Source organism: Gadus chalcogrammus, chromosome 14, assembly GCF_026213295.1.
Source record: "Gadus chalcogrammus isolate NIFS_2021 chromosome 14, NIFS_Gcha_1.0, whole genome shotgun sequence".
NCBI lineage: Eukaryota > Metazoa > Chordata > Actinopteri > Gadiformes > Gadidae > Gadus > Gadus chalcogrammus.
In genome coordinates, this window is record NC_079425.1 from 13,060,318 (window position 1) to 13,075,650 (window position 15,333).

The following is a 15,333-nucleotide window of genomic DNA, read 5'->3' on the forward strand; positions in this document are numbered from 1 at the left end:
GAGTGGGGTGTAACCTTGGTTGTGGGTGTGCTGTGAGGAGAAGTGTGGTGTAAACAGACCGAGATAGACCTGAAAGAATGTACAGTCTTCCTCTGCATGAAACACCCCAAGTGTTTTCTACTTAGTCCAACTCCTTCTTCAGCAGAAGGCCACAAATGTGGTACCTGTATACAATGTACGCAAACCATACCTTTGATTTGACCCCTTGACTTGTCTATGTTGTGAGGGACAAGATTATCCACTTACAATTTGTTTCAGACAGAAAACAACAATGCAAGCCACGATAATAAAGAGTGTACATATACATCATTATAAATGGCATTGTGGCGCTGACAACAGCGCATTGCTATTTGTTACCCAGATATAATCAGTGCATGTTGTAACAGGCAGATCCTTGCCGATACAACGCAAAAACCCACTACAGCGGAATCACAATCAATCAACATCAGTCAGTCAGTTTTCTATCATTCTCTTCACAACTTTAGCTACCATCAGTTTGATTCGCTGGTGTTGTGCTGGTATTGACCTTGTGTGGTGACCTTGTGTGGTAGTGGTTGTGACCTTCTGTGGTGGTGTTGATGGTGACCTTGTGTGATGGTGGTATTGGTGGTGACCTTGTATGGATGTGGTGACCTTGCGTGGTTTGGTGGTGCGACCTTGTGTGGATGTGGTGACCTTGTGTGGTGTTGGTGTCCTTGTTGGATGTGGTGACATTGTTTGGTGTTGATGGTGACCTTGTGTGGTGGTGGTGACTTTGTGGGTTGGTGGTGACAGTGTGTGGTGGTGGTTGTGACCTTGTGTGGTGGTGGTGACCTTGTGTGTTGTGGTGACCTTGTGTGTGGTGGTGACCTTGTGTGTTGTGGTGACCTTGTGTGTGGTGGTGACAGTGTGTGTGGTGGTTGTGACCTTGTGTGGGTGTGGTGACTTTGTGTGGTGGTCGTTGTGACCTTGTGTGGTGGTCGTTGTGACCTTGTGTGGTGGTGGTGACCTTGTGTGTTGTAGTGACCTTGTGTGTGGTGGTGACAGTGTGTGGGTGGTTGTGACCTTGTGTGGTGGTGGTTACCTTGTGTGTGGTGGTGACAGTGTGTGGTGGGTGACCGTGTGCGGAGGTGGTGTTGGTGGGGACCTTGTGTGGTGGGGTGCTCGTAGTGACCTTGTGTGGTGGTGGTGGTGGTGGTGGCATTGTGTGGTGAGGTTGTTGGTGGTGACCCTGTCCGGTGGGGGTGTTGGTGGTGAACTTGTGTGTGGTGGTGACCGTGTGTGGTGGTGGTGGTGTGTTGGCAGTGACCTTGTGTGGGGTCCGGGGTGACCTTGTGTGGTGGTGGTGGAGGGTGGCGACCTTGTATGGAGGTTGTGACCTTGTGTGGTGGTAATGACCTTGCGTGGTGGTGGTTACCTTGTGTGGTGGTGGTGGTGACCTTGTCTAATGGTGGTGGTGCCCTTGTTTGGTGCTGGTGGTGGTGACCTTGGTGGTGTGGTGACCTTGCGTGGTGGTAGTGACCTTGTGTGTCGTTGGTGGTGACCTTGTGCGGTGGTGTGTGGGACACCCTACCCTCAGCCAATTAAGATCCCACTCTCTCCATATGAATTCAAACAAGCTGTGTGTGTGTGTGTGTGTGTGTGTGTGCGTGTGCGTGCGTGCGTGCGTGCGTGCGTGCGTGCGTGCGTCTGTAGGTTTATGCGTGTGTCTGTGAGAGTGTGTGCATGCATATGTGGGTAAATACCTGTGTGCCCCTTTGTTCATGTTGTATGAAGCACACAGCTGCAGTTCACCGATGCAGGTGTGGGAGTGCAGCGTGTGTGGGTGCGTGCATGCGTATGCATGTGCGTTTGCGTGTGTGTGTAAATGTGAGATGACAGGCTGAGCAGAAGGAGTGACCCTCCGGGCGCCTCCCTGTCAGTGAGTTGCCCCCCTGTGGATTAATTTGTCACCAACATTAGGGAGAGCATTCTTCAAGTCCGCCAATGAAAGGCCTGGGATTGGCAGATTAAGGGCGGGGGGTTCTTTGTATATATTAGTTCCTGACATAAAAACCTGTCATCGCTTTGAGGGAATTGACACCTGTCCCTGTGATCAGGTCCCTGGGGGGGGCAGCAGGTGTGGTGGTGTTGGAGGGGTGGTGGGGGTGAGGAGGGAGGTGGTGGTTAGGGGGCTGCTGATGAGGGGTGGTGGTTGAGGGTGGTGGTGGTGGTGCGGCGGCGGGGAGGTGGTGGTTAGGGGGCTGCTGATGAGGGATGGTGGTGGTGGGGGTTGATGATGGAGGGACAGGAGTTCGGTTGGTAGTGGTGGATGTGGAGGAGCAGGGTTGAGGGGTGAGGGTGTTGGTGGTGGCGGTGGTGGCGGTGGTGGCGGTGGTGGCGGCAGCGGTGGTGGCGGTGGTGGTGGGGGTGTTGAGGATGGTGGTGTTGAGGGTGCTGCTGGAGGTGCGATGGTGAGGAATACTATGGTCGTCAGAGCCTGATGGCACCAGAGGGACGAATATTATAGTCCTTTTTTAAAAGAAAACTTGGTTATTAAGCAAGACGCTGTGGCAAGGTGGCTCGTACTAATTGTATGAGAACACGTCCTCTAAGACATAATTAAATCAAATGTCCTTCACTATCTCTCTGACACTCTGGGTCTCCGTGGGGTTATAAATCACAGGTAGGAAAGAAGATGGTTCAGAGTACTTGAATAACATCCGAGCGGGTCTGTTTACCTGACTCCCTGTTTTTCTGCATGTCTTTCTGACTATCTGTCTACCTGACACCCTGTCTATCTGTCTACCTCTCTCTGGCTGTTTGTCTGTCATCATTTTTGTCTATCCGTCTGCTTTCCTGTCTATCTGCCTCTCTACCTGTCTGACTATCATCTATCTGTCTGTCTGTCTGTCTGTCTGTCTGTCTGTCTGTCTGTCTGTCTGTCTGTCTGTCTGTCTGTCTGTCTGTCTGTCTCTCTTTGTCTGTCATCATTTATATCTATCTGTTTGCTTTTCTGTCCGTCTCTTTGCTTCTCTACCTGTCTGGCTATCTGTCTGGCTGTATTTCTGTCTGTCTTGCTGTCTCTCTGTCTGACAGCAGATATTAAATAAACTGATTCAATACATGTCAGCTATAGTATATATTTCCAATGATCTCAGGCAGTCCGTATACAGATGGAAACACACAGACAGACAGTTGATTTGGAAACAAAGCCTTAACCATCACCAGAGAAAGATAAAATGTCTACTGTGTGTTGTTGACTCTAAAAGAGTTGGCCGACTTGCAATTGTCATCTAGAAAGATATAGACGGACTGAACTTGATTGAGGTTGCAAACGCATTTCCGATTCTGGCCATCATCAAATCAACAGAAACATTTCAGTTCTAATTTTCCCAAAATACCAACCACAATCATCCCTCCAATATGAAGAATTTCTCGTCATATTGTCCTTCTAGACAGCGGTGTCTAGACAAACCAAATGTCGCTGTTAGGACTGTGTTGTGTGTTTATTTTCCATATTTCCTTTCGAAAATAAGAATGTGAGGTTGAAAACCTTTCATGCTGCTGTGCATTTCGCAACCGTCTTTTCAAGTCTCTGTCAAATCTTTTGAATATTTGTTTTATAAAATAAAATGTATATAACACCAAAAATAATATTTCACTGTCACTTTAAAGGAGCTTAGAGGTTGGGTTACCCTTTGTTTGTGTTGCGGGGTTTCGACGAATATCAGGTGTGATTCGTGTTCAGTAATACTGTCATTGAGCTTTCTAGTTTTTCTGCGCCGTGTCCGGGCACAGAGCCAGACTGCTGCCGTCCTGGTTTACCAACGTCATCACTCGTGCTTACTACACCCGCTGTCTGCACCTACCCCCCGAACATCACTTCTGCTCTGTCCTGTAATACAATCAGCAGCCTGCTTTTCATAGACAATCAGGCCTGACGAGGCCCAAACATCTACCGTAATCGTTTATCGTACATGAATTTACAAAGGTCAGCGCTTTCCTGCATTGTTCATCATTCCACAGCTCTTCTTCTCCACATCTCGCAACCACTCCCCCCCTCCTCAATCCCTTCCACCCTTCACCACCACTCCGTCCCTTCAACCCTCCAAAACGACTCCAACTATCCACAACCACTCCGTCACTCCTCCATCCCTCTACCCCACCTTCACCAACCTCTCCATCCCTTCATTCCTCCATCACCCCACTTACAGCCCTCTCAATGTCTCCGTCACCGCTCCATCCAACCACCCCTCCATCTCTCCAGCAACCCTCCCACAGCCCTCAATCTCGCCATCCCCAAACACCGCTCCACCTCTCTACCCCTATATATCTTCGCCCATCCATATCTCCACTTCTTCACTTCCTCCACCACCCCTGCATATCTCCCCCCCCCCCCTCCATGACACCATCTCTCCATTGTCCCAACATCCCTCCACCACTCCACCGCCAGCTACCTACAGCACCTGACTTTGTATTTGTGTTTCTAGGCCTCGGTCAGAATCAATACAGCAATTTACCAGCTTGTCAAAACATTCAAATACAAATAGCTAAGGGCTTCCAGGAGGGAGGGAGGGAGAGAGGAGAGAGAGAGAGAGAGAGAGAGAGAGAGAGAGAGAGAGAGAGAGAGAGAGAGAGAGAGAGAGAGAGAGAGAGAGAGAGAGAGAGAGAGAGAGAGAGAGAGAGAGAGAGAGAGAGAGAGAGAGAGAGAGAGAGAGAGAGAGAGAGAGAGAGAGAGAGAGAGAGAGTGTGAGAGTGTGTGTGTGTGGATGGTGGGGGTCTGTCCAGGCAACTGAAATATCTCTCCCATCGGCGCCCATTCCCACCACACTTTCTCTTAAGAAATCAACGGTGTGAAGAATAAGCATTCATTTTCATTAACTCTCTGGGAGATGACAGAAAATCAACAGAAGGAGTCCTGCTCTGCTTATCCCCCAGGAAAGATTACATTTTGACAATCTCTGAGTGCTTTAGGGCCATAAAGTTGAGGGTGCGAAGGCTTGAAGGAGTAAGCTTGTGGTTGGACAGCTTCTAATCTGAGCTTCATGTAGAAGATTGACCGATCCCTTGCCAGTTGCACCTAACCGCTATTCATTGATGAATGGAGAAGAAACTAAATGATCTATACACCAATATGGACTGTACTGCGCAAACCCCTACTGAAAAGAAAGGAGATTGGAAAAATAGTTGTCAACAAAGCTCAACATATAGTGTGTTCATGATCAGTGTGCGCTGTCGAGGCATATACCTGTGTACTCAAGGGTCAAAACATTGTTGTAGATACTCTCTCAGCGATTCTTTATATTCTGTAGTTTCTGTTTGAATAGATCCCACTGCTCGATGCACTGATCTGTCTTTCTGTTTGTAGAAACACACCTTTGGTTTGATTTGACGCTCCAGTGATTTAAGAAGAGTGTCTTTTGAAACGGCAATTTGATCCGCTCCCCATCAGTGTCTCTGGGCATGTAATTTGTTCTTTAGTTTATGGGCCGGTGCATCCCAACACTGCCGCAGTGTGTTTACATGCAAAAAAGGAATAATGGATCTTTGTTGGCGTTGCTTAAAGTGTGAAACGCTCTGGAGGCGACAAATGAACTGGAGTATAAAATAAAACATGAAATCAAACTGGAATTATGAAATAAATATGAAACTTACTGGAATAATAAAACAAAATATACAAGCTGCTAATGAAAACTAACTGGTTATTATGAAATAAAACATGAAAACTAACTGGAATTAAATTCTAGTTAGAAATGTATAAATGAAAAAAACTGTAATTATATATTAAAAACCTTTCTGACGGAAAAAATAAACGATTGGTTCTGATGATTTGTACTTTGTAAAGAGGAACACAGTGTGTAGATTTGAATAATATAAAATAGTTCCCATTCGTTTATCATGATAAGCAGAGTTTCACAGTGGCATGATTTTACTTAGGTATTAATCGCTTTCAAAGGCATCATCTGTGCCAACGTTAAGGGCCATTTGGGAACTAAACGGTGGAAAATTTGAAATCCATCTTTCTCTGTGGGTTTTTATATTACAACCTGAACCCAAATCTGGGTTAAAGTAGGACTTGAAAATCAACAAGCCTTTCTTTATGGTCAAAATGAAGGGCTCAGCATCTGCTATGGTCTGCTGCTTTTGGTCAACACTCGTTTATTTCTCGCTGCTTTCAGCCCGTCCACTCCCCTCCGACACCCCCCATATCTCTCTCCTTAGAGAGACATTCAGTGGAAGGGCATTTCTCCCTCTCCTCTTTTCACAGAAGATTTTACTAGGCAGGTATAGATATCCACTTTAACATATCCATCACCTATCCTCCTATGTAGGAGCTCTGCGGAAGTACATTATCTACTTTAAGGCTTACCATAGTATGGTTAACCAAGGAGAGAAGTTAAGGGACTATCAGACCAAGATGGATTGTCATGGATGTTTTCACATAATGAAAAGTGGGTTGTGTTTGTGGGGGGATGGGGCTTTTATGGGGTTTCAGTGTTTTTCTGTTTGTAGATTCACTCAGGCCTATTCCCTTTGTGCACTTTCTGTTTTTCTGATCATTTGCATTTGTAAAAACAATTCCTCCTTGGGTAAAATAAAGTTATATTCTGCTCAACTTCTGTATCACTATCCAGCTCTACCTCCAGCTACCGTACTTTTACTATGCACGCAAAGTAGAAGAATGACTTAATATTGTTGCATTTACTCAGCATTGTACTGTGTACAGTAGTACCATTAACCATACACACACAACTGTTAGAAGACAGATGGAGTGAGAACCTGACCTATATATCTCAGCATGGTGCAGAATGATCTAGATTTTAAGGGGTTTGTTTAAGAGGATGGTGTTGTAATTGGAAGCAATGAGGAACAACAAGCAAAGCCAAAGAAAGAACGTGACTGTCTAAAGTCAATAATGTATTGCATGTTTTTTATGATTCATCATTTATTAATGTTTTTACATAACTTGACATACTTATACCGAGATTAATAATGAAGAAAAAAGCCTTCAGTGACTTCATCTTAGTTCGATTTTCCTTCTCTCTGCTTTATATTGGCCCTCAACTGAATTCCTCAATACAATGAATGAGTTTATCTTCAACTCGTGGATCAGCAGTATTGTGGCGTGTCTGTCTTACTCCCATCAATTCTGCCTGAGATCTGCTCCTCTGTGGAAGCCTGATAGATCGTCCTCCGCGTCCCGTACAGAGATAAGCCATTACCAGAGACCAGGTGCGTCCCTATTAACATTATCACACAGCTCTGGGATTCACAGACAGTTAGAAAGGGCCCCAGATTTTAGTACATGCACTTTATAGTCTGTTGTTAGTTGTGGCACCAGTACTGTCACTCCTATTAATATTTGAAAACAGCAATTTGATTATTGTTGTGGTTATATCTATGTACAATATTTGATCATAATATAATTAGACCAAAATTGTGATTAAATCAGAATATTTATTATTTTAATACTAGTTATTCTGATTGTAATGATGTTAAGATATGTGTCATTAGAGTGCACAATTAATTAATTGAGTAACATAATATGTTAAAACATGTATTATAATGCAATACAAGTCTAGCTCTTTAATTAAACCATTGATTAAAAAAAATCTTATGAATTTGGAACATTAAATATAGGTTGTAATTATTATTAATTAGTCACACAATGTCATCCAATTAAGTAATATAGAAAGAATTTTAAGTTTGCTTATAGTTTTGTTATTTGCTGTCAAAATAATGTATCAAGTAATCAATAAGAAAACTAATTCATAATAAATTGTTTTGGAAACATTCTCTCTCAATTTATTTTCTCAAAGCTTTTTCAACATGATTATTATTACAAAATGCAATATTTTCAGAGAGTTCCTTGTCTATGAGTGAGAAAGAAAGAGAAAAGAAACGTGTTTTCAGCAAGGCTCTTTTTTCTACCTAATTATTTTCTACTTAATGAAAAACTATTCATAACTTTGAACTGTATACATGCCCAAACATAATTTAAAATGATATTCTTTGGCAACACATTTACATCAAGATATATTTTATATGATAATTGTGTTATCATATCAAGTTTTTTTAATATTCCCAGTCTGTAGACTGGGTGCTCCAACCCCGCCCTCCCTCCCCCTCTCTTTCCATCTCTCTCTGGCTCAGTTTCTCCCTTCTTCCTCACCCTCTCTAATTTTATGTAAAGATATTGGTTTTTATCATGGCTGCAACTGATAATGAATCTTGTCTGCTCTCATTAAGGTGAATAATAGCAGATAAGATGAGTGTGTGTGTAACACTTAACCTACTCCTCAACTCCTTGTCAGCTGAATGTTTTCAGCCCTCTACCGCTGTCACCCCATGTCCCTTCAGACTTGACAAATGACTTCCATCAGACAGCACACCTCTGTGATCTATGTATCTGTGATCATGGATGACTGTGGAAAGAATTGGGGAGCACAGCCGTCAACACAGGGACTAAGAACTACTCATTGTCCCTGCCGAAGGACAGACTACCTGCATCTGCTGCAGTGTTTTTTAGCAAGGCACTTAATCCTCTTTGCAGCTGGTTTGGCAGATGGAAGGTGAGACGTGAGGGTCATCCCTGCTTTACAATGAAGAATACGCTTGAGGATCAATAAATCACTAAATCAATATTTTCACTCAACGCTGCAATCCAATGTCAAAGGATGAGCTTTTACTCTCGTGCTCAACTGTTTGGGTCTTCCATCAAAATCAATGGAGTCTGTAACCCAGGAAGACATAAGAGAGGAATCTTTCTGTCCCAACCTTCGCTCCTCCTCCCATTCTGTAATTTCCTCACCTCTGTCTCTTCTCTGCTCACCCCTCTCCTCCACACTCTCCTTCTCCAGCCTCCTTTCTCACTAATTTCTTTCTCCACCCCTCTCCTTTCCTCTCCCCTGTCTTCCTCCCTCTCCTCTCCTCTACTCCATTCCCCTCTCATCATCCAACGCTAGCTGTATTTGCTTCCTTGCCTCTGGCTTGACCAGCGTTTGTAATCTGCTTTCCCTGAACTCTAAGGACCTGAGTGTCTTGTTAGCCACGGCACACACAGAACAAGTCCATTCATTATGTGCCGGCTGATGAACGACTTGGTCAGACAGTAAGGGAAAGCCAGGGTGTAAATGTTCAACCTCTCATAAATCACGCAGACGGCTGAGTCTAGACCTTAACCTACATGCACCCAAGAGTGATGGTACCTTTGTATATTTCTCCCGGCATCTCAGCGCAAGATGGGCGAAGGAATATTTTGGGAGCAGTCCCATTTTCTCTCTGCCTATCTCCCGCGGCTCAAGCTGTTGGCTATCTAAGGGCTACAGAGTACCCTGAAAATGCTGACGTGAAGGAAAGAATAAGTGACTACATTATGGCTTTTCATAGCATGCACACAAGCCTTTTTGTTGTTACACAATAGCACACTCGCTAATAGTTATTATTAGTATCACACAATGATTTTTTTTTGTTTTGTAATCCGCCCTGTACTTTCTGTTCATCTTGAATTAACAAAGTAAATTTATATTAAAGTAGAAAACTGTTATTATTATAACAATAGTTGTTATCATCATGATTAACTTGTATTTATACATCAATATACAACGTGAAACTAGACAGCTATCTCTACCACACAGTTATTGTAAAACAGCCTATAGATTATTATATAGAAAATATGATGACATAGGGTTAGGGCTGACATATGAAAGATATCCTGGTTTTAATAGTGTTTTACCGAAGGCTATTCCTTCCTTTATACTCTTTTAGTTTGCTGAATGTGTGAGGATTTAAAGTGCTTATGCTTCCGGAAGCAAAGGGGTAGAGCTATTAGATAAAGACACTTGTGCATTTGATTTATTTATATGTCTTATAAAATAATAATAAGTACGCTTTAATAAACACATGCTATGATATCAATATACAATTTAATCTCACATCTGCATTTGCCAGAACAGACATATTCTTGATTTGAAAAAGTGTTGAAAAGTTCCTCTTCTCCGAGTTATGACAGGTGTCTGTGTAAACATCTTGATTAGGACCTTAGATTTAATCTAAAATGTCACTGTTAAATCCAGGAAGACTGTAGTGTGTTTTGTTCAGTTTATCAGCTAATCTACAGGTATCAAAAGCTACCACGGCTAATCAATCAACAATAAATCAATCAGTTTATGTTTTTGTTTTTACTGTGTGTCTCATTGTGAAAAATAATTGGGGTGTAAACAAATAGCTAAAGTAGAAGTTTAATTGGGTGCTACTAAATACTTATTTATATACTTACTTCTCTACATATGCATATGTTCATGCATATGTTTCCAGACACTTTAATATTGAAGCAAAAGGAGCAACATCTACATATACAAGAAGCATATCATGACCAAGACACGATAGAATATGACAACTATATTAATCCCAGAGGTAATTCGGGTGCCATATGCCGCGTTTCCACTGCAGGGTGCGGAACGGATCGGTTCGCAAAGGTGCGGTAGGGAGGGGGCGGTATAGCCCAGCTCAGTTCCGAGGTCGCGTTTCCACCGCCGACAGTACCCTTTAAGGTAGGCCGGATGTCGATCGCCGCGGCAGCTGCGTAAACATCGTAAACAACGTCTTCCTCCCCAAGAATGCAGACGAACGTCTCCACCTCCTTGTTCGCCCAAGCAAGCGTTTTACGCAACATGTTAATTGTAAAGAATAATACCTCGAGGCTACTGTTTGTTTGTTTTTATCCCCACATCGCCCGGAAGTGATGATTCTGTCGACCAATCAACGGAGGGGGTGTGTAGCTAGAATTTCCCGGGACCCTTCAGGCGTCTCGTCTCGTTTTCAGTACCCCAACGGAGGAGTACTGAAAACGAGGCCAAAACGGGTACAGCTAAGTCCGGGTCACACCCACTTTTGGCGGTGGAAACGCAACCCGTACCGCATCTTTGCGAACCGATCCGTTCCGCACCCTGCAGTAGAAGCGCGGCAACAGGAGTAGAAATAACAAATAGATTAAAAAAAAGTTTTTAATAAACCTATCAATGAGTATTTGGTAAGCTAAGAGTTAAAACGACTACAACATAAAACTCATGCAACATGTTTATATACACTTGAGCAGTGGCGTAACTATCGGTAAGCAGGGTATGCGGGCGCGTACGGGCCCGGGCCAATCAGGGGCCCGCCCGTCGGTCTTCGAAATGTTCCACTTACGATGTGTGTTCCGGTGCCGGCCGCGTGTCGTCATGCCTTCGTTGGTGTCGTCCTCTCACGTGCGTGTGCGTGTCGTACCTCAGTGAACGGCGTGAGCACGGTTGCGGAGGCCGTGGGCGAGCGGCTGGCGGGGGGGGAACATCCTGCATACGGGCCCGTCGTTGCCTTGTTACGCCACTGCACTTGAGCATGTGTGATGAAACATGAGTAGCACTGTGAATATATATTTTTTATAAATGAACATATTACATATACATCCTAACACTGCAGTGACACATAACAAGGGATCTCATGATAGCCACTGGATAAGGAGACTTCATGATAGGATGACTTCAGGAGGAGAGGACGATATAGGAAATCGAGGAAGAGGAGAGAGGGGATGAGGAGGAGAAAGGGGGGGAAGCGAAAGACGAGGAGATGGAAGAGGAAAATGGAGGGAGAAGGGGAGGAGAGGAGGATAGGCTGGAAGAGAGGAGAAAAGAGGAGGTTGATGTAGTGAAGGAGAGAGTGGGGAGGAAGTGTAGAGTAGAGGAGCGGAGAAAAGGACGGAACTGAGGACAAAGGGAGAACGGGGAGAGTGGGGAAAAGAGGAGGATGGGATGGAGGCGAGGAGAGAGAGGAGGAGGATAGAGTGGAGGAGAGGGGAAGAGGTAAGGTACAGTGGAAAGGAGTGGGTGGAGGAGAGGGAGGAAGAACAGGGGGGAGTATTGGTAGAAATGGAGGGTGGAGGGAAAGGAGAGGGTGGAGGGAAAGGGAGGGAAAATGGGAGAAGAGGTTGGATGAGGAGATTGAAACAGAGGGTGGAGAAAAGGAGAACATTTTGGTGGAGTTGAGCAGTAGAAAGGAGAGGGTTGAGGAGAAGAGAAGAAGAGGGAAGAAGAAAAGAAGGGGGAGAAGGAGAGGATGGAGGAGAGGGTGGAGAGAAAAGAAGGGAAAAGGGGAGGGGAGGTTGCATGAGAAGATAGACGGCAAGAGAGGAGGAGAGGGCCCTGCAGGGAGCTAAGGGGTTAAATGAGGTGAAACTCAAGCCAGCAGCTTTGTTTTAGGAGCATTATAGCCTCTTCCGTGGGCACATTGAAATGTTTAAACCTAATTAGACTTGATGAATGGCTTGACAAGCTAAACAGGAGGTTCTAACATCACAACAACAAAAACACAGAATTTTAATTTCTTCCCACTAAACGTGTGGTCACGAAGCGTTCAAATCAACAACAGTGATGCTTTTCTGCAGACGTGTATAGAGCTGAAATTAGCAAATAAAATAACCAAGGTTATGACTTTCACATACAACAATTACATGTGTTTGTTTTATAAAAGACTAGCGACATGTTTATTTCACTCCTGCAATAACATTCACTCCTTGGTACGTGTGGACAGACGTATATTTGGAGGGTCTGAAGTTTGATAATAGTTGACATTTACAAAATATTGTGAATCTAAATCCATAAAACATCCAAGATTTCTAGTTCAAGGAAACCTTCAATCATGGCACCCGGAAAGACTACTACACACTCTTGTTTGAGTCAGGAATTATATACATATACATATATATATAATATATATATATATAGTACAACAAGACAGGAGCTGAGCCTGAACAGACAGGTCACCTTTGTCAGCAGCTCTCAGACAGGAGAGAGCTACAAGACATACAGCTCTCCACCTCCTACCCGACACACAACCAATATCCCCGTAGATCCCCACCTCACCACCTCACCAGCTTACCACCTCACCACCTCACCAGCTTACAACCTCATTTCACCCCTTTACCAGCCCCCACAGATATGAGCAACCAGTGGAAGAAAACACCAGGGGAAGGAGGATGAACAGTGAGTGAATGTAAGTGATAAAGACCCACTGAACTACATAATTTGTAAATAGCCAAACTCCTAGTGCCCTGTAAAGCGTAGCGGTAAGTGCTGAACAGTGTCATTCTGGACAATGAAGGGCCGTCTATGTAATGAATATAAAATATAAAATAGAGATATAAAATAGTATCGACGTAAAAAGAAAAAATACAATAATATAGAGATGAATAAAGAGAGCGAGAGGGAGAGTTCTGGAACAGTGTGTGTGTGTGTGTGTGTGTGTGTGTGTGTGTGTGTGTGTGTGTGTGTGTGTGTGTGGTGTGTGTGTGTGTGTGTGTGTGTGTGTGTGTGTGTGTGTGTAGATCTGTCTTTCTGCAATGAATAAATAATCAAATTAATTGAGTTGGTATAGGATAAAATAATTTATGTTAATATGATTCTGATTGCCAGCATATTAAGATTACATTTAGGTTCATTTCAATTTCATGAGGCAATTTCATGTTTGTATTCTAAATGTAAAACCAGTGTTCCATGTGAAATAATCCCATTATGAATGAAACCTGGCAGTTTAAAAAATACAACAGTGAATAGAAGATAAAGTGCTAGGACTCCAGTTGGAAATTACCATTAAGAATACAGAAAGAAAGAAGGAAGAAAGGAGAGAGAGAGAACGAATGAAAGACAGAAAAAAAGAATGAGAAATCCAGTGAGAGAGATTGAGAAATACAGATTGGTGGTGGATGGGAGAGAAACACTAACTACAACCACCTTCTGTGCAGAGACTTTGGAGTTAAGTGAAACAAATCTCACAAACTTCAGAACTTATTCAAGTAAACAAGCGATGTCAGCCGGGCTCTCCTCCTATAGTCCCACCAACACATTTCAAGTCAGGAGAACGTTTTTCTTGCTCATGAATACCACGATAGGACGTGTTCACAGCTCGTCCCAAAACGGCAGATGAAACAGCTGCACAAACTTATTTTACAAAGATGTTTGTTGCGTTGGATTCTTCTGGGTCTCTCCTCTCTCCGCATTCCCTGCTATGCAGTAGTAGAACTGGTCTTATCTCCCAGTGCTTTTTATATCCTAACTGGAGGAGGATGGACACAGGTGGCAGGAGTAGCTTGATTTCTCTGTACTCTCATTGGAGGAGGAGGAGGAGGAGGAGAAGAAGGAGAAGGAGGATACCAAGGAGGAAGATACAAAATAGGGGGAGGAGAAGGAGGAGAAGATGGCCTTCTTGTCATTTCTGGACAGGATGTCTTTTTTAATGAGACGGCCTTCAGCCATCACTCACATCAGAAGCTGGGCAACGGCTGGTGTGTGATCAAGTTAGTGAGAATGTGTGTGTGTGTGTGTGTGTGTGTGTGTGTGTGTGTGTGTGTGTGTGTGTGTGTGTGTGTGTGTGTGTGTGTGTGTGTGTGTGTGTGTGTGTGTGTGTGTGTGTGTGTGTGTGTGTGTCAGTGTGCATGAGATTTGTGAGTCTGCGTGCGTGACTGAGCATGCCTGTGCGTGGGTGGTAAAACAGCTCAGTAAAATATTGTATCATGACAGGCCTTCCCCCATATCCGCCTGACATTATTTAAAATCCTAACTAATTTAACTATAGATTTCATTAGGAGTAGGAAAGGAGTATTAATATCAGTTTGAAACAAAGTTGATTGAATAGATTATGAATAAAAATGTGGCTAGAGCATGTAGATAATACAAATAGTAGCATGCATAGAGTGTGGATATTAGTGTGAATAGAATGTTAATAGTGGTATGAAAAGACTATAAATAGAATATAGAGTAGCAATATGTACGGACAGAGGTATGTGCTTTACAAGCCATATTCTGCCTATTATGGTCCGGCATGATAGCTGCTACACAGGGAATAGTTGTGAAACTTATTCCACCATAATGTTCAAGACGATGGTGTATAATAATGAACGTTACTTAAAGCCCATAGTATAAAGAAACAGGGATGATAAAGGAGAGTGGGATGGCTAAACAAGGAACATTGCAAGCTTTCATATGTGGCACAAGACCCATGTAACTGTAAATTACAGCAAATGTTTGATGTACGATGGGCGCTTTAATAATCACACATAAGAAGCACATCAACTTTTGGGCCCAGTCAGTCTTTGTCAGTCACTCTTCAACTGACATAAAATGGAATCCGTGAAATCAAAAATGTGTGGAAGCTTGATGGCCTAAAAACTGAAACGGCCACTTCACTCTGCAAAGTGTGTGTGAGCCCCCTGTTTCAGCTCCAATATGAACATTTTGTGATTTAAAGCTACCATGAAAATAAAAGCATGCAGAACATTGGCCAGAACTTATGGGTGTATGACGGCCGTGGGCGTATATCATAGGTCAAGTGATTATTTAT